Raw genomic sequence first — 20837 nt, 5'->3', positions numbered from 1 at the left:
CAGAGAGAGATCAGACACAGAGCGGTGAGGGACCAGACAGAGATGCAGACAGAAGAGGAAAGGCGAGGGACCAGAGAGAGACCGGACACAGAGCGGTGAGGGACCAGACAGAGATGCAGGCAGACGAGGAGCAGCAGGGTCAAGAGAGAGATATAGAAGTGGAGTGGTGAGGGACCAAACAGTGAAGGAATGACGAGGGACCTGACAAGAGACACAGGCAGACAAGCGGCATGAATATAAATAAGGTGGTGTAGAGGGCCCCCCCTATTGGGCCAGAGATCAAGTGAACTACTGGATTGCAGGAACTAAGAATATGGGGACTTGAGGAGGTAACCTGCACGGAACGACAGTTACTACGCTTAACAAAAGGCTTGAGGATAACTACACGGAATGGCAGTTACCACGCTTAACAGAAGGCTTGAGGATAACTACACGGAATGGCAGTTACTACACTTAACATGAAGGCATGAGGGTAAATGCATGGAACGGCTTACTACACTCAACAGAATACATGGGCCCTTGCGGGCCCAGAGATCATGAACTGCAGAACAGAGAAGTGAGTATGTTGGGTGTGATTGCGCGCACACGCAATAGATTCACGAGGCAAGGAACAGAGAACGTATGTATGGTGTGTGTGTTTGCGTGCATACACAACAGATTCAGGAGGCGCAGAGGGCTCCTTGTGGGCCCAGAGATCAGGTGGACTGCAGGAACAGAGAACGTAAGTATGGTGTGTGTGTGTTTGCACACCCCCACTTACACATGGACTAGAAGGGGTAAAAGTGGGATACATCTAAGATGCTGTGAGAGTCATGTTAACAGCTAAGTTTCATAAACAAGATAATTATATCAATGTATTTAATTTAGGAGCAAATATATACAGGTTCTATTGGTGAACTATGGCAGCATGTGGAATGGGCTTTACAACTAGCCAGGAGCAGTAAAGCAGATAATCTGAATTTCCTAGTAGTGATTGCATTGTATAAGAAGCTGTTTTAAATATACAAAGGCAGGCAAATGGATGGGCTCCCCAGCATTAACAAACTGCAGTTTTCTATAAAAAAAAAAAAAAAGCTCTGACTAGTAGTAAATTCTCCAGTTAGGGGTTGATGGAAGAATATGATGAGATCAGACACCATGGGGTTTGTAGATGAGGAGTGGAGAGATAGGTTGTAGGTATATAGACATATGTTACATGCAGAATTATACAGCTAGGATGCAATATATATTTAATTAACTTTTTAATAAGCTTGCCTACAAGTTGTATCCTTCAAAGGATTAACAAACTGCAAGAGCATACAGTACAAGAAAATAATAGTTCAATTACATTTTGAAAAACTTGTGGTGAACTTTTATAATTTAAATTTTATGTTAAATTATAACTTAAGGGGCAATGTAAGAGAACGTGTAGTTTTAAAACTTTCTGGAGGAGATTGATTTAATTTATAATAATCTTTCAGTGAGGAAACAATTCAAGGAGGGTTTCATTTACAGTGCTAGCTACTATCTCCTTCCAGAAAAGCTGGACAGTATTTAGCAATTTTCAGTTTTGTGATGTGTAGGAACGTTACAAGTTGGGGAGACTCATAAACAGGCCGATGCTATACCAGCGCACAGCTCAACCTGCGATTGGACACGTGTCCATATGCCCCGATGCAAAACGGGGGTTAGCGCGTACAAAATGCGCGTCCAATCGCGTGCATTGGTAATAGCGCTCATCACATGCAAATGCATGTTGATGAGGCTGTTATTGATTCCCCTTCCATGCAAAAAAAAAAAAAATGTGTGCCAGATTTACTCTCAAAAATTAATGCCAGCTCTGGAGCTGCTGTTAAGTCTTGAGGAGCCCAAAAAGTGTACAGAAAATACTGCTTTTCTGTACTTCCTTCGACTTAATATCGTGGTGATTATAAGTCGGAGGAACTGAAAAATGAGAAATGTCCCTCAAAAACATAATAATAAAAAAAAAAGTGTGCCAGCGGTCAGGTTAGGAAAACGGACAATCTAAAATTGAGCGTCTGTTTCCTTAAGTGGCTGACAGCCACCTCTCCCGGGTGCCCGCTGCCGAGGAGGCACTAGGGGCGTGCAATTTCCCTAGAGCCTGCTTTTTACCGCAGCAGCCCATTTGCATTTAGCATTGGGTACCTCGGAGAGGTGGATCGGCGCGCGTTAAGGGAGCATTAACATGCGCCGATATTGCATCGGCCCGAATATGCATTAATTGCTAACAGGAGACTGGTAATGTTCTTTGTCATACTGCAGTGGGATCAGAGTAATGCAGTGGGGCAGTATATTCACATCTTTACTTTCTTCTGCAAATTGGCTTGGAAAGTGCATCGGGATATACTGTATGGATGCAAGAGTCAAACCAACTGCAGAGAAAAAAGGTAGAGAAGTTTAAGAGAATTTGAGCAAGTTATGTCAGGGACATATGAACAAGAGGAAGTCATAGATTTTTCCATTTTAAGGGCTGGGAGTCCATGTAGAACACTGATGAACAAAAGATTCAAACAAAAACCAATTAACAACTACTTAGAGGTAAAAGAGGAGCAGCGACTGTAACAAGGGGGGAATCTGCGTTCAAGGCCGGGCCTAGCGGGGAAAGGGGGGAGGGGCGTTCATGAGGTTAGGCGGGAAAGGGAGCACCGATAGGGAACATCCCTGGCTGCGTATAGCAGCTTTTAAAATCGGCGATCCTGATAGGAAGCCAGTAGGAGGCGCGAATTTACCAATGGCCAGAAGCTTAGATCCGGAGAGGGCTGGGGCCTGACTTGTTCCTCCCGCCCACCCTTTGTTTCATGATGTTGGGGTCGGGGAGGGGGCTTTGTTGTATTTGCTGTTAACTGTCGCAGTTGAGGCGGAAAACCCGAGCCCAGGGGGTCTTTGGAATGTGGCGGGGAGATGGTGGTGGGGGCGAGGGTGTGAGCCTCGTGTAATTGGGGGGGGGGGGGGCTGCTACGCTGGAGGACCGGAGAACTACGGGGCTAAAGTTCCCGGTTTGAGCTTACTCTCGCTGGTTCGAGGCGGAGTAGGCGGGGAAGGGGGAGGGGGTTTTTTCCCTTCACCACTGGGGGCAAGGTGGTGGAGAAAATGAGGGAGGAAAGGGAGGCGTGGCCAGTTGGGGCTGTTGAATATATTCTAATTGTAAGGGCTCGGGTTAGTTTGTGTGTAATAAGCTGCGGTCTATTCAAATTCCAGATAAATGTGTTCAGTGTTTATTTTTGGGGGGGGGATGTGGACCACAAGTTGAGCGCAGTATTCCATCCCTATGTTATAAAGCTGGAACCAAGAGACCCACATTTCTAGCAAATAATCCATTGTCAGTATGCTAATGGTTGTTGGAGACACAAGAAGAGAGAAGGATAAGATTGGGAACAAATTTTTATGAAATAGGGAAAATCATTCTGCTTGTAAGGTTTAATGCAAAGCAAAATGTGATTATGTTGCACTATTCCTACTTTGTTACCATGATCAGCCTACAAGAGCATAAGCAGTCATTTTCAGAGTTGGGGCTGAAAATTGCCTGCATTAGGGGGGAGGGTATTTTCAAAGACTGGCATGGGTTATCACAAGTGTAGCTGAGCTCAAGCCGAGGGCCCCTTTTACCACTGTACACAGTACTAAGCTGTAGAAAATGTCCCTTCCCACATTCAGGCATGCCACTACAGCTGCTTCAAGGAATGGGTTTGTCATGTTTTAGAATAATTGCATCTTACAGAAAATGTCATACACTGACACATGTACAGTTGTCTTATTGATTGTGACTGACATCTGAGGCAGAGGGGTAAGCTGTGAGGATCCCAGCACATTAATGGGGTCTGGAGGTTTTCTTGGTGTAGTAACACTCAATAAAGCAGAACGTTTATGGAAGGGCTACTGGAAGGACTAGAAAAAATTGAATTATGTGGTTACACATAGGGTTTCATGCCACCCAAGGGGAAGATCAGTCTCTTCTGATCATGGTTTTAGCCATGGGGCTATGTTGTCACTCCCAGGAAAGCTGGGAGAAGTTTCAATAACTTGTACTCAAAGTGGTTTAAAATAAAATATAAATAAAATACAATAAGATACATAATAGCAATATAACATAAAGACAATGATAAAATGCATACATAGGCAAGAAATGTTTATAAAAGTGCAAGCCTAAAATTAATTTCAGTAACAGCAACATAAAATAAATCAGTAAATGGCAAAAGCTGAATGGAACCATATTCAATGAGTCAGATAAATTAAGTAAGGCTGTTTTAATAACTAAGTCTTGTTTTTTATCTGCTCATAATTAAATTTCACCCATCTTCTCCCCTAACCTTCTAATCCTCAGTCTCCCATTTTTCATCTCTCACCTACCAGTTTTCCATCTCTTACCCTAACCCTTCTCTAGCCCTCCCATTCCCTAGGTCTCTCACTCCTTTTCTAGCATCTTATTCCCCTTTGTCTTTCTCCCCTTTCCACCACCCTCTGTACTCACCCTATCCTCATCTACCTTCCTGTGCCTCTCATTCCCTCATTAGCCTTCCATTCAGGAAAGAGATCTAGGTGTCATAGTGGATAATACAGTGAAATCGTCGGCCCAGTGTGCCGTGGTGGTCAAAAAAGCAAACAGAATGTTAGGAATTATTAGGAAGGGAATGGTGAATAAAATGGAGGATGTCATAATGCCTCTGTATCACTCCATGGGAGACTGCACCTTGAATACTGTCTGCAATTCTGGTTACCACATCTTAAAAAAGATATAGCTACACTGGAGCAAGTGCAGAGAAGGGCAACCAAAATGATAAGGGGCATGGAACGGCTGCTGTATGAGGAAAGGGTAAAGAAGTTAGGGCTGTTCAGTTTGGAGAAGAGACAACTGAAGGGAGATATGATAAAAGTCTACAAAATAATGAAAGGACATGAACAAGTTAATGTAAATCAGTTATTTACTCTCTCAGATAATAGAAGGACCAGGGGGCACACCATGAAGTTAGAAAGTAGCTCTTTTTAAAACAAATCGAAGAAAATTCTTTTTCACTCAGCGCATAGTTAAGTTCTGGAATTCATTGCCAGAGGATGTGGTTATGACAGTTCCTGTAAGTGGGCTTAAAAAAGGTTTGCATATGTTCCTAGAGGAAAAATCCATAAACTGCTGTTGGAATAGCCTAGTGGTTAGAGCAGTGGGCTACGAGCCAAGAGACAAGGGTTTGAGTCCCGCTGTCGCTCCTTGTGACCTTGGGCAAGTTACTTTACCCTCCATTGCCTCAAGTGCAAACTTAGGGCTGGATTTTAAAAGGGTTACGCGCATAAGTTATGCGTGTAACCCTCTTAAAAGGCCCCTGCGCGCGCCGAGCCTATTTTGCATAGGCTCAGCGGCGCGCGCAAGCCCCGGGACACGCGTAAGTCCCGGGGTTTTGCAAAGGGGGCATGTTGGGCGGGCGGTGCGAATTTCAGGGCGGGGCAGGAGGCGTGTCGGGGCGTGGTCGAGGCCTCCGGACCAGCCCCCGGGTCGGGTGATGGCACATATCTTATAAAATCCAGCGTACTTTTGTTCGCGCGTGCGCTGTTTTTGAAAATGTACCCCATAGATTGTAAGCCCTCTGGGGATAGGGAAATACCTGCAGTACCTGAATGTAAACCAATGTGATATCTCAGATCAAATGTCAGTATATAATAAATAAATAATAAGCAATAGTAGCTTGAGATTTATTTAATGTTTGCATACTTGCCAGGGACTTGCGACTTGGATTGGCCAGTGTGGCATATCTTATGTTCTTATGTTGTTCTTTCCTGTCACTCATTCCTTCCCTGGCCTCCAGCCCATTCTTCTGTTTCTTACTCCCTACCAATTACCTATTATTCTTCTTTCACCACAACCCCAGCCCCATTCCCACCCTCTATCATCCCCTTCACAGACCCATTCCTTTCCTCACACCCCTCCACAGCACCCCAACCCTTTTCCACTGCCTTTCACCCTTTCTCCAGTCCTCCAGACCATTCACACCACCTCTCAGTCCTTCCCCACCCTTCAGCCCCTTCCTCTTACCCCATCTCACATCCTCACTCATAACCTCCCCAGCCAGTCTAACACCCCTACTAGTACCTACTCAAATGCCAAGTTCCCACTGCTCCCAACTGTTTGAGATCCAGCTCTTAACCTTGCCCCAATACAAAAGTCTCCACTCTCCCTGTTCGTCCCCTACTTGTTCCTTGCTCTCCTTGAGTCCCCAAATCCCATTCTTCCCATGCTCTCCCCATCCCATTCTTTCCTTGATCCATCCCTCAGTTCCTACCTCCCATTCTTCCCTGCTCTACCCCCCCCCCAGTCCCTGCTTCCCATTTTCCCTGCTTTCTCCCTCAGTTCCATTCTTTTCCTGCACTGTCCCTTCTCTCTCCTGCCCCAGCCATCAACTCTTAAGTTGTCAAGCTGCAGCTTAAATATGGATACCTCCTCCCATGGTGAAAACACCCCCTGTTTGAACTGCTAGACTCTTGATCTACGGAGGCCCACAGGGTTCAAACATCTGCTGTTAGAAGTGCCCAGAGCTGCACAGTTGTAACAGCAGATGTTTGAACCATGCAGGCTTCCATTGAGACCAAGCTCTGTGGTTTGAACAAGGGATATTTTCACCCCTGGGCTTTAGGAGGGAGAAGATACCCATATTTAAGTTTCAGAATGATGACTTAGAGGTGCTGGTTGAGAGAGAGGACAAGTAAGGGTCAAATGGGACTTGGGAGAACACAGAGGAAAAAGAGGAATCAAGGACTGGGGATAGCATCTAAAGTTGATAGTGGTCGGCACACCCCTTTTTAAAGTTGGTGGTGCCTGTGCACTATGGACTCTATGCCCCTGTACTAATTATCTTATTGTGGCAGAGCGAAGGGCAGCTTGTAAACATTAGCCAAAAAATGGTGGCTATAGGTCATGTCTTTTACAGTGAGCAAGAAAATGAATGTGGATGGGATCAGGTGGTGAAGGATTGAGCAGACCTCAAGAAAAGGCAGTTGTAAAATTGATGGGGGTGGAGAGGAATGAGAGGGAACCAGCTGATTCCTAGACATTTGCAGGAGGGTCAGGGTGCACCCTAAGCCTAATACTATCATCATACATTTGGTGGGGGGGGGGGGGGGCAATGATTTGGTATTACAGAAAGCAGTCAAACTTGATAATAACAAGAAGCACATCTGTGATTAGAGCACAATGACAAGACCTGTTGATCATCTTGTCCCATATCAGCCATAGATTAGTATAGTAAGGTGCCAAGAACAAAAAAGGAATAGAAAAAAGCAGGAAAAAATGAACAAAGAAATAAGCATTTATGTGAGGGAGCTGGGTGAGGCACAAATACAACATGCGAAAATAACCTAACGTGAACATTTATTTAGAAGGGATGGGATCCACCTAACAGACAAAGCTTTAGACATTTTCAATTTAGATTTTCAGATGGCAATCGAAGCTTACAAAAAATCCTAGATAGGGGTGGGGGGGGTCGGGATACTGATCCCTCCTGTGGCAGCAGCTCACCAGCCAAAAAGGAAAATGAAAATGGGGTTGCTCAGGTGCCATTAGATAGGGGCACCTGGGCTGGTGGTGGGTATTAGTGTTAGTCCATTTCAAACAAGAATAAATAACTCAAGCCGGGATCTAGCTGGCCTGGGGATAGGGTGAAATAAAATAATAAATGGGACAGCACACACGGCTCGATGAGGGGCAAAGAGTTGCCTGGCTGTTTATCTATGGCTCTGGCTCTACCTCTCTGTGCCTCAGATTTGAGTAGGAAGTTCATTGATTAACTTATTGGAATTTCAACAGTTGCAAGTATGATGATTAACTTTTGCGTCACATTGCAGTAGGTGTGCTCAGGTGCTGTGCTTGACATTTTATTTTCCAAGAATAGGCCATAATAAAAGTTCTCCTGTGGACATAAGTTATCTGTCTGCAACAAAGAATGAAAAGCCAGATTGTTATAATACAGTGTGTCAGTGGCTCATAAGAAGTGTCATTCTGGGTCAGACCAGTGGTCCATCAAGCCCAGCATCCTGTCTCTCTGACAGTGACTAATCTGGATCTCTTGTCAAGAATTATTTGGAAAGGAATAATTCCTCAAGAAAAGATATAGCAGAACTAGAAAAAGTACAGAGAAGAGCAACCAAAATGATAAAGGGGGTGGAATGGCTCCCTTTATGAACAAAAGTTTATTAGGTTAGGGCATTTCAGCTGAAAAAAGAGATGAATGGGAGGGGACATGATAAGAGGTTTATAAAAGTCACGAGGGGATACTCCATTAAACTAACTGATAGGAGATTTAAAACAAATTTAAGAGGGAATGCTTTTCAGTCTACATACAATAACTCCATCTTGTGGGAGTGAGCAGCAGAGAAATGTATCTCCCCATTAGGATCTGCTGTGTACTTCCATTCTGCTTGCTTTTTTGACTGCTGTAACGAACTGAGCTGAGGAGTTCAATGCATCCCTCACAGTGACTCCAGGATTCTTTTCCTTGGACCCAGGATAGTGTATCCATAGTTAGGATTATTTTTCCCTAGGTTTATCACTTTTCACTTGTCCATATAAAATTTCATCTGCATTTAGATGCCTAAGTCCCCTGTCTCACAAGATATTCCTCGTAGTCTACTCATATTTAAGGTGAATAATTTTGAGCCATCTGCATACTTGTTCACTTCACTTATTGCACCCTTTCCAGATCATTAATTGGTAAGTTAAACAGTACTAGTCTCAGTCTCTGGGACACTCTACTATGAGCTTCTCTTCACTGGGATTCTTTTCCCACCCTTAATTCTTACAATCTTCCTTTACACCAGTAGATCCCAAAAGTTTGCAGTCAGGGCTTGCCTCAGAGTTAGAAAAGGAAAAAAAATGAAATTGCAGGCATAGCATAAAATAGAATGATTTTAAAATCCAGATAGAAATGTGGTGTTTTCAGCACATATAATGCCGTGTGCTACGACATATTCAAAATCTACTGCAAGTCGCTGTCTTGCTGCTCTTGAATTTTACTCTTGAATTTTGTGGTTGAAGGTCCACGATGAGGCTTCATCTTGGGATTCCCCTCCCCAAGGGTCTACAAAAGCCTAGCAGTGGGTCAAAGAGACTCCTGCTTTGAAAACTACAGCCCTACACAGCTCCACTTGAGATCCTCGCTGTCGCCCTCAACCACCACAGAATATTCTTGCAGGAGGTGGTATACTAGTACAGAATATTCCTGCTGGTGATGGTGCACTAATACTGCTGCACAAGGAGCAGCAGGCAGGATTAGGCATGCCAGAGTGAAGTAAAACTGATTCACATTTTTTTCTATCTCCACCATCTTTATTTTACTGATACCCTTTCCTGCCCAAAGAATCAATGCACCTGTTACAGCTTATTTCAAATTGTTGCTTTGGCATTCTTACTTAAACTCATGAAAATAAATGTCAATAAACAAAAAATGTAAGATATATTTTATTGGTCTATTTCTTATCTAATTTTCGTAAACTAAGACTCTCTTCAAAATTAAATGAGTAGAACAGAGCTCCTGAAAACTAGTCAAGAAATGTATTTAGTTCAATAAAAAGGTATCACAGTGGCTGGCCCGGTGGTTGAGTTGGTACATGTCATGCATTGCCATGCAGAAGGTTTGTGGTTCAATTCCCAGATACATTTTCTGCTTCCTGGGTTGACTGGGCCTGCCAATGCTTCTGAGGCAGCATTCACCCAGTCCTTTGGATGGTGAGAGTAGGGGAGTCACGGTTATTGCTTAAGGGTGGCAGCTAGTGACTGGATAAAGAGCCCATGATTGCAGGGTTCTGGGAGGAGCTCTTTTGATGGCCCCCCCAGTCCAAGACTGGACTAAATGTAAGTTGGAAGGGGCTATAAAATAAGAGAAAATAATTCCTGATTAGTTGTCAATGAAGGCTCATGATGTCAGATCCCAGCGCTGGTTCTGATTGAGCTGAAAGTACAAGAGGAAACTGCCAGATCAGGAAAAAAAAAAGTATCACTTTGTATTTTTCTGTTTATTGCATTTGTAACCTTCCACCACACTGTCTCTCAAATCAGCAGGGGGGGTGTACCTCCCCTTCCCAGTCCCTTCACCCTCCATGCCATTGTGCATCTCCTAAATAATCCCACGGGATTCAACCCATTTGAGCCCATCCTTCTTGTTTATTTCCTTGCACATATGTCAGCAAACAGAGGTCCCAGCTCAGAGGAAGTTGTTATAGTTCAATAAAATCCCCAAATCTGCCAGCATATCAAAGGATAGTAAAGCTGTTTGATGCAATTTGATAATCCATATCAAGCAAGACCTGGATGATCAGGCAGCCTTGGGTTTACACTAGAACCATTAACGAACTAGTGTAACCCCATGGTACCCATACCAGGATGACATACCCTATACCTCAGCAAGAGGAGTCCCAATGAATTAGTTGGCATTCCCTTGCTGGAGCTTCCAAGTGCTGGGTCCTCTAGGGCAGCATTTCCCAACCAGTGTGCTGCGGCCCACTAATGTACCGTGGCTGCATTCTCTTTTTCTATTTCCCTCCCGGCCTGCAGGATGTCCTCCCACCAGCAGGGGCGTGGGAGAGCAGCGCTTATCTGTAGCTGCTCTTGCTCCCCCCCCCCCCCCCCAATTAATCCTCCTCGGTAATTTGGTAATAGAAAGTGCACGGAGCCTCGTGAAACCTGCTGGCCTGTTCAATTCACATTGCAGAGGGAAGCTGGCAAAGGAAGAAGAATCAGCGTTCTGTAAGCCTGTTCCCAGACTTATGCTGTTCAGTGATTGGGGGTGGAGTAAGGGACAGCCGAATGTTCCACTGAGTGATGGGGGAGAGGGAAGGGAAGGTGATGATGCCAGGAGCTGGGGGAGGAGGGAGAGGGGAGATGATGCTAGGAAATGAGGATGAGAGAAGGTGATGCCAGGGCGTGAAGGGAATGAGAAGAGAAGGTGATGCTAGGAGGTGGGGGAGACAGAAGATTATAATGATGTCAGTTGGGAAGAGGAATGGAGAGTCAGGGAAGGAGGTGATGATGCCTTGGGGTAAAGGAAAGAGAAAATGATGATGCCAGGAAGTCAGGGTGAGGGTAAATGATGCCAGGGGGTGGAGGGAAATGGAAGAGAAGGTGATTGGCATAGGGGTGGAGGGAGAGAGAAGAGAAAGTGATGATGTCAGGGAATGAGAGAGAGGGAAAGTGATGATGTGGGTTTGGAGGGAGAGGGAAAGCGATGATGATACCAGTGGGTAGGAAGAGAAGAGAGGGTGATGATGGGGAAGTGGGTGGTGTGCTACAATGAAGTGGCCCCTGTACCTGGTGTGTCGTGATACAAAAAAGGTTGGGAAGCACTGCCATAGGGCAGCATGCTGGAGAGGAAGATGTTGCCTGTTCCAGTGCTTTCCAAGGAGTGGCTCAACTAAAACTGGAGCTTGCTCAGATGAAACCACACAAAAACATTAAAAGATTCCAGAAGGGGCGCTTGAGTACCTGTTACCTGGTAACCATAGGTTATCCATTTACATGGACTAATACAGCAGCCACACTATTTTACTAAAGCTGGGAAATCTCATCGCACTGGAAGTGCACTGGCTCTCAATGACACCCCGGTATGGAAAAGCTATAATTATAAAACTGATCAGACTTTACTTTTTGCCAGGGGCCATCGGCCTTTGGGTAACTGCCACATCCCCCTGTGGCACAGCATGGTCTCTCTGACTTACCCTTGAGTACCTGAGGATATTCTGACAATACTTAATGAAGCACTGGGCAACCTTTACTGAGCAACAGTTGCAGTCCAGGTACGGCTTCCTGCAAGGTATAGGGTAACCTGCACGGAGCAGCGCTAGTTGGGTTCCATGTGTGGGAATTTGATCTGCTTTAGGTAGATAAGCATAAAATCGATGTTGGGCAGACTAGATGGGCATTTTGGTCTGTATCTGCCATCATTGTATTTACTTTGTTAAGAATCATGTGCTGCTACTTTTGTCTAGCACTCCTGCTCACTTGTGCTCCACCCTCCTTTTGACTAAATTTACTTCCCACCATGGTGAGAAATGCTTCCTTATGCTCTAGTTAAATAAAGATGGAAGAAATGAAAGAGCAAATATATCCCCGGTTTCTCTTTACCACATTTGCTTTTTGAGTGAGGTTTGGAGCTGGGTGGTCAGGTAAGAAGAAAAATATTCTCAAATAACTTTTTTTTTATAGATTATAAATTTGATGTGTAATCTAAAATTTTGAATAAAATTAGTATCAGGATGGCAGGTTGGGTTTGGTAGATGATGTGACCCCAGTGTCTCTTACATGATACAGTTTGGGACCCATTGTAGGTGAGAAACTGCAGATTATATCTTGAGTTCTGTTTACAGCTTTTAAACCAAGGCCGCAATTAACTAATTAGTTAGATATATTTAAGTGTATAATTCTTAATACCTTTGACACTTTGTCCAAATTTTTGTGGCTATTACTGCTATCTTGCTCCTTTTTTTTCATTAAATATTTTTCCCCACCATTTGCACTGAAATTACTATGACCAAGCCAATGTGCCATTCCTTATGATTAATTTTATGTTGCTCACCGCTTTGCTTTTTGGAAGAGCGGTCTAGAAAGATTAAGTAAATAAATAAATAAATGTGAAAGGCAGTCTGATTCTCAAACTGCACTCCCTCAGAGATACATTCTAGTTGTAGACCCCTCCTGGTCCACCTCTAAGACTAGGGGGGCACACTTCAAACCCTGGTATGGATCTTACAATGGGGGGTGGGGGAGATTACCTTCAAGTGCTGAGGCATTTAGTTGATTTAGGCCAGGATTCATCAAACTATTGCATGCGATAGGAAAAGGGGTGTGTTTTATGGTAATTATTTATCACAAAGTGTGTTATCTTTGCGCTTTGCATAGATAGGTATTACCACAGAGTGCGATAACTTTTTTGCACTTTGCGGTAAGTGCCACAATTGTTGTAATTCCTACCTGCAACCACTGGGGGGTGGGGAGAGAGAGAGACTCTCTACCTGGGTAACATCAAGTTAGGTTGAGAGAACATTGTACAAATCTCATCTTTGTGTGAGTTTCCTCACTCCGAAGTACACAAGAGTGCACTGCTCTGTTTGTATGTCTCACTCTGCATGTAAAAGTGGGCCCTAAGCCCTACACTACTACCTAAACCTCACCTCGAGTTACTAGGTGGACCTCCTATAAAGGTATAAATACCTAACTACTATGAGGGCCTTCTACTTGGCCAGAAATCCTGCCCCAAACTGCTCCCCTTTTCTAAATTAGCATCACACCATGCGTTAGGGTGCTTTTCGCATGTGTTAAAGCATTTTTCGCATGTGAAAATGCCTTAACGCATGTGAAAAGCCCATAACGCGGCTTGGAAAATAACCCCCTTAGTTTCAAGGAGACACTTGATACAACATTTTGGTGTTCCAAACTAAAAAGTCTTTACCGGACAGTTCACATTAGGAAGTTGTAATTCAGGGTCTTTCAGTATTGAAAATCCAAAAGGCAGGTATTAAGGCCTCACAAGGGGGTTTCTAAGCCTTACTGATACATCCTCCACCCTTTGAACTCCTAGATCAGAGCACTGAATGGGCAGCTCTCTCCTTTTCACCTTTGACCTATGCATACTGTTGGTTACCTCTGGACAGGCACCTGATGCTCACTTCTTGCTCCTCCTGCAACGATCTTTGTTCACACACAGACAGACCCAGGGAAAGAAGTTTAATTCCTCAGACTGGGGATATTTTCTGCTCTACTGCTGGATCCCTCAGGAACAACTACTTCTGGAGATATCCAAGGCATCACCAAAGAGGCTTTTCAGTGTGGCCTTTTATACTTACTAAAGGACTCTGGAGATACTGGGGGTAGTAGGGTTGCCAACTGCCTGGTTTTGAACCAGACAGTCCGGTTTACTGTTCACTTATACAGTGACCTGGTCAGAAGGACTGACTGGACACTAAAAGTCTGCCTCCTGCAGCAGGAAATTCCTTTCCCCTATGGCCCTGTGTACAGTTGGGGGAGGGAGCTAAGTTAGAATGAGCAGCATGAGAGTAGAGCTGTAGCTTTGCCCTCTCCTCTTTCTGTGTTGTGATTGGCAGCTGTGGGGGTGGGATCTCAGCTGAGCACACTCTGTGGCTTCCCACCCCTCACCTCCTTTTTTTTTTTTTTTTTTTGGCTTTTAACCAAAAAAGCTTTATTATACAGCTGCTAAATTCTGCCACAAGAACTGAAGAAGTCCAGAACTCCACCTCATTTCTTTATTGTGATTGGAAGCTGTGGGGAGAGGAAGGATGAGAACACAGCTTAGTCTCTCCCTCCTCCCAGCTTCTCTTGCAGTGCTTCCTGCACATCTCAGAGGAGACAAAGGACGCAAAAAGGAAGGGATGTGAGACAAAAAGAAGAGTATATAGGGAATGAGAAGGGGTATGGAGGGGGAGATACGGAGGTACATAGGCTGGTTAAGAGAGCCAGAGGAGACACATGGAAGGAAAGGGGGTGGGGAGAGGGGGGGGAGAAGGGGAACAGACAATGAAGGAGGGAGAGACAGAGAAGGGCACAGGGGCTGGAGAGACAGACACAGGATGTCACGGGATGGAGAAGGGAGAAAGTCTATAGGGCGCAGGAGATGGAGGAAGAGAGATTAGTGATAGGGGCTAATGATGTAAAGAGACAGGAGGGCACAGGAGAGAGGGGGCAGAGGGCCTGGAGGAGAATGGAAAAGAGAGGTGGGAGGGAAAGAGATGAGGGGCAGTGGGAGGGGAAAGAGAGACAATCCAGGCACAAAGAACAGATGAAAAAGAGAGGAGACAGCAGCAAATATAAAGGAATGGGACATCCCCCTCCTCCCAGTCCTCAAGTGTCGCAATATTGTGGAAAAGATGGTAATCCTAGAAGGCAGACTTTCCCCCTTACCCTAAACTGTAAAGAAATGAGAGACTAGACCTCTTTCAACTCTAAATCCTTTTTTTTTTTTTATTGAATTTTACACATAAACACAAGAATCCTCTTGTACAGAAACAAGGAGATAAACAAATATAAAATCCTGACAAAGAAAAGGTACAATTTAGGTGATACATAACCATTTTTACATGTTTATTTCTACGTAAAGGAAACAATGGGGAACAAGTGTATAAAGAGTGATTCATTCCAGGAAAAAGAAAAAAGCAAATCTCAAGAGATTACCCCACCAAGTTATTCTAAACACCCGAACCTAAAAAGGGAGTTCCTTAGGCATGGGAGTCTAGGAACGTTCGTAGTTGTGTAGGTTCAAAGAACACATAGTTTGAATTTGAATATTTCATGAAACATTTACAGGGATATCTCAACATAAACTTAGCTCCCAGTGACAACACCTCAGATCTCATAATAAGAAATTTTCTTCTACGCTCTTGAGTAATTCTCGCAATATTGGGCTACATCCAGATTTTTTGACCATGAAATAGAAAAGAACGATTACGAAGAAAAAGCCTTAAAACAGCAATTTTATCTGAAATAAAGGCAAATGAATGAGAATGATCACTATAAACCATTTATAGGTCTAAACGATTGAGAAATTGACCGCAGAGCCTGTCTTTAGGCGGCTGAAGAGAAAGAGACAGGGCGTGATAGCTTCCCAAGTTCGTGGTGCTTGACACACCCTGCTGGTGGCCAAAGACAAAAGGAGGATGCAGTGGCAACCAGCGGACCTCATCCTGCTGGCAGCTGAAGAGGCCCAGGCCCTTTATGTATGTTTGTGTGTGTGTGTGTGTGTGTGGCTGGGTTAGAGCCTAGGGTGGTGATTTCCTGTGTGTGTTTAGGTGACTCCCTCTGTGTGTGTGTGTGTGGGTGTATGACCTCCTGGGTGGGTGAGCTCCTGTCCATGTGTAGTGAGAGGTTGTGTGAAGATGTTGTGTGTAGGGAGGTGGGTGTGTGAGAGGCTGTGTGTGTGTGTGTATGTGTGTGGGTGGCTGGATGAGTGAATATGTAGGGGTGGAGGTGTTTTTTGTGACTGACAACAATCTCACAGGCTGATTACAATATCGACGTGTGGAAAACGGGCGCTCATGATTGAGCACCCACTCTCCTAACGCGAGCCAATGCAACTCTCTGGGGCGCCCAATGTAATATTTAAATGGGCTGCCACAGTAAAAAGGAGACGCTAGGAGAAATTGTGCGCCCCTAGCGCCTCCTCGGCAATGGGTGCCCAGGAGAGGTGGCTGTCAGTGGGTTAGGAAAACAGATGCTCAATTTTACAAACATCCATTTTCCTAACCTGTGCACAGCCCCGGATTAGGAAAATTGGACGCTTGTTAATTGAGCATCCCTTTAACTAACTTGACTGCTGGCACACTATATATATTTTTTTTAAATTTTAAGGTTTTTCCTTTTCTGGTTCCTCCGACTTAATATCGCCATGATATTAAGTTGGAGGAACTACAGAAAAGAAGTATTTTCTGCTTTTCTTTAAACTATTTGGGCTTCTCAAGAATTAACACCTGCTCTGGGGCAGGCGTTAATTTTTGAGGGCTTTTGCATCGGGGTGAAAATAGCTAATAGCCTCATCAACATGAATATACATGTGATGAGTGCTATTAGCTACGTGCTCAGATGCGTGTTTTGGATGTACTAATCCCTGTTTTGCATCGGGGGCTATGGACGCATATCCAATTGCATGTTGAGCCATGTGCTGCGGCCAGCACACTGTATTGCATCGGACTGTCAGAGTTGCTGGAAATCAAAACAACCCAGGTATGAAGAGCGGGAGATTTTTAAAATCCTTATTAGTTTCATTATTGGATGTGATATGTCTGCTATTTTGAAATATTATATTGGCATTTTGGGAAATTTTATAAACATTTATGAGGTTTTAATTATTGGATGTTATATTCATCAGTTGTTTTTAAATATTTATTCTTTTTATTAGCATGGTTGTACTTTTATGATTGTTTTATATTTTTTATTTTGTTGTTTGTTGATCTCTTATTTTGCGTTTGGTAAGGGTCTGTCCGTAAACTATATGTGTGATTGAGGCAAGGGATTCTGCTAGTGTATAGTTTCTGTTTTGGGGTCTATAGCAGTCTGTCTTCTGTTTTCAATAGGAGGCATATTGGTCTTCTAAGGCCTGATGTACTGTTTACAGAGCTGCTCTTTTCTGGCTAGGGTTGTTTCTGTTTAAGTTCTGTGAGTTAGTGTTAGTTAGATATGGCAGGTTTGTCTCTTGCAGTAACTGTATTTTTGGCAGGATGTGATAGCTTTTATTGGAGCTAAGTAAACATTATCCAAAAATACTGTATGTGAGCTACTGTATTGAGACAATATAGGACCTGTCTTTAGATGTGAATGTCTCTGATCTGACAACTGAAGAAGCACCTTTTTTAGTTTTAAAAGGTTTTGTACAATATTTTTAGGTACATTATTTTTTTTAAGTTTGCAGGTATTTTAGGTAGCCTTGCTTGTTTTGTATTCTAAATAGGAGGTATATTGGTTTTTTAGAGCCTGATGCAATATTTGCAGTGTTGTCTTTTCGTTGGGAGGGTTGTAGTTGGAGTGCTGACAGTTAGTGCTGCTCTTGGTATGGAAGATATACTATATTGTAATTGTTTATTCATGGCTTTCTGAGGGCCAAGCCCACACCCATTACATATTACAAAAGGCCTAATGCCATATGGGTTCCATGTGTCTTTTGTCTCTAGGGGAGAGGAGGCTCAGGGAGTGAGACTGCGGAAGACTGGAGAGGGGGAGAAGGAACGAGACTGAATCTCCTGCTATAAATGTCACTGCACACCACTGCTTTCCCCCCTGCTGGAACGATAAGCGAGTGATGCTGCCCACCACTGCTTTTACTCACCAGTGTTACCTCTAAACTGCATGCATGTGCGCCTGTGTACAACTTTTCCTGCAGATGCACACAGCTCCCCCCCCCCCCCCCCCCATCACGCAGGATGACCAGCAGGACCATGGTGGAGTACATCACACTTCTGTGTCCGTGGACAACCCAAGGGGTATACTGATGAACGTGGGAGTTGGGAGAGTCCGTCTCTGTTCTTCCTGCTCCAGTAGAGTTTCTGAATTTTCCATGTCACAAGGTTAGAAGTCCACAAAGCAGAAAAGAGAATCAAAATATGAATGCAATCCCAAAACTAAACAAGTCACCATAAATAGCATTCAGTTCAAATGTAAACTTATTTACCTGCAGTTTGCAATTTTAAAATTCTTTACAAAGACACAGATACTTAAAGAAATAGCTGCAAGAAGGACCTTCATAACACCCGTATGTGCACATTGGTTTCCTACATGAAATGCCTGGTTCATCCTTAATCATTGGTCCATCACTTTGCATGCAAAGAATGTCCTTCTATTCTATTCTTTTTTTTTTTTTTTTAAATGCAAATTAAAATTAAACAGGCATCTTCCCTCATTTATTAGAAGTGCTGGCAGCAGCAACGGTGCTTGTTCCCAATGCACCCGACATAATGATTGGTTTCGCTCCGAAGCTGCAGCAGGGGCGCAAATCAAGCGATGTCCGTGTCTTTCTGAAATAATAGAAATATAAATCAGGATCAATTTCAAATAAAGAAGGCACACTTACACATTTTTGCATGAAGAAATCAGCTGATTACATGAGGACAAAGATCTCCACGTCTCAAATGTTCAGAATGACCACGCTAAGTGGCAATGTACAGGCTTCATTTTAAAGGGTATTCGTGATGATGTCAAACCCAACGTAATTTAAAATTGACAGCTGTCAAAGTAAATGCCAAAAACAGACAAAACGAAAAAGCTGAACAGAGACATCACATAATTTGCAAGGTTTTTTCCATTTTTTAAAAAAGTGAAACCACTCAATCTCAGTATTCATTCCAGGGGGTTGTACTGAGTGTAGATGAAAAATTCACTGCTCTTCCCGTTGTAGTAACATTTTTTCCCGAATCCCACCCCTCCAATCATATTTGACATGATTGGAAATTGACCATTTGATATCGTGAAATGAATGTCCAGCAGTGGTAAAACGAGTCACTATCGGTGCTTGTAATTTCTAAAGGACTGGTGCAAAAGGATCAAATAGCTTTGCCAACATATAACAGACCACATGAGCATTTAAGTAAATAAACCACATATGTCAGTTTACAAGTAGATGCAATAGTAAGAGTAATGTTCCTCCCAGTAGAAGTGGCCACTTGACCATCTGTAATCTGTATATCACAAATGGTACATTGATGGCATGGAGTTAATTCTTCACAAGTATACTGAATTTCAGATGGAGAACTTGAGTGTACTACTCAATTTTTAAAACAGCCATATGTGCGGGGACTGCTTCTCCTGCAGATATCATTCCAGCAGAACCCACTGACCAGCCAAGATTGTTTGTGTCTCACTTAACTACAGCACATCATAGTGCATTCAGCTCCCCTAAATCTGTGGAAGGAAGAAAAGCTGAATACACACACACTGTTACAATGCATTACTTTATTGAAAGAGCTTTTGTTTGAATTTTAGGTTTGATTATTCCTTATAGATGAATATTCAAAGCTTTTCAGTGCTCTTAATCCACATTACCACATACACGTATACACACACATATAAGCCTATACACAGACTTACACACATAGATGCACATAGAGATACAAATCCAATTACACAAACACACATATGTAAGCCTATACATATTCACATAAAGGTACAGACACAACAATCCATACTCACAAAAACACATAAGCCCATACATAGATGCATACACGCAAATGCATATATATGCATATCAACGTAGACATGCATACACAGATACTCACATTCAAACCTATATACATAAACATGGACACAATTTTCTTTAGTCCTACAGCAGTAGAAGAGCGTCTCATGTGTTAGAAAATATGGCTGAAAAAGTTACTTACTAATTTGTATATATAAAATTGATCTGCTATTATTGGTGTCTATAAGAGATATTTATTTATTTTATTTATTTATTGTTTTTGTTATACCGAGTTTCATGACAGGCATCACATCAACCCGGTTTACAATAAGATATGCTCTATTATGTTTTGCTATGTCATTACCGTAAGAACATAAGAACATGCCATACTGGGTCAGTCCAAGGGTCCATCAAGCCAGCATCCTGTTTCCAACAATGGCCAATCCAGGCCATAAGAACCTGGCAAGTACCCAAAAACTAAGTCTATCCCATACTACTGATGCTAGTAATAGCAGTGGTTATTTTCTAAGTCAACTTAATTAATAGCAGGTAATGAACTTCTCCTCCAAGAACTTATCCAAACCTTTTTTAAACACAGCTACACTAACTGCACTAACCACATCCCCTTCTCTTCTGTTTATTGTTTACTCTATAATATGACATCAAGTTAAAATTATATTTTAAAAAAATGGCTTTGAATAAGGAAATCTGCTTTTTCTTAGGGTCAAGTGATGACTGCACTACTGCCTTTCCCTATGACTCTGGGCATTTCACCCTCCCTTTCCTTGCTTCAGTTTTGCCTTTAAGGACTAAGTAATAATAATGGCAGCTGTCAGGTAGGGAACATGTCAAACAGAAAAGTGGAATCAAAATTATATGCTTAGATGTGCTGCTGTATCAGATGTGACATATCCTCCACTCACTTCCCAGCAGTGTTTGTCTATAGGCAAGTTTTGCTCCATATTTATGTGCCTGCAGTCCCTGTGAGTATAGCTATTATCATCTTATATGGCATACTAGTATAGCCTATACCATGCCTGGGGGAGAGATCCGGTCATCTTATATACTGTGTGTGTGTGTATATATATATATATAGTACTCAGATGTACCATAGGATATGCAAAAAACAGTTTCCACAAACAGCAGGGAAAACTGGGGCAAATCCCTTTTAAGCTGTAACCTTCTGCCTGTGTGGCG

The sequence above is a fragment of the Rhinatrema bivittatum genome, chromosome 4 (genome assembly GCF_901001135.1).
Source record: "Rhinatrema bivittatum chromosome 4, aRhiBiv1.1, whole genome shotgun sequence".
NCBI classification, from domain to species: Eukaryota; Metazoa; Chordata; class Amphibia; order Gymnophiona; family Rhinatrematidae; genus Rhinatrema; species Rhinatrema bivittatum.
This window is presented reverse-complemented; position numbering follows the sequence as displayed.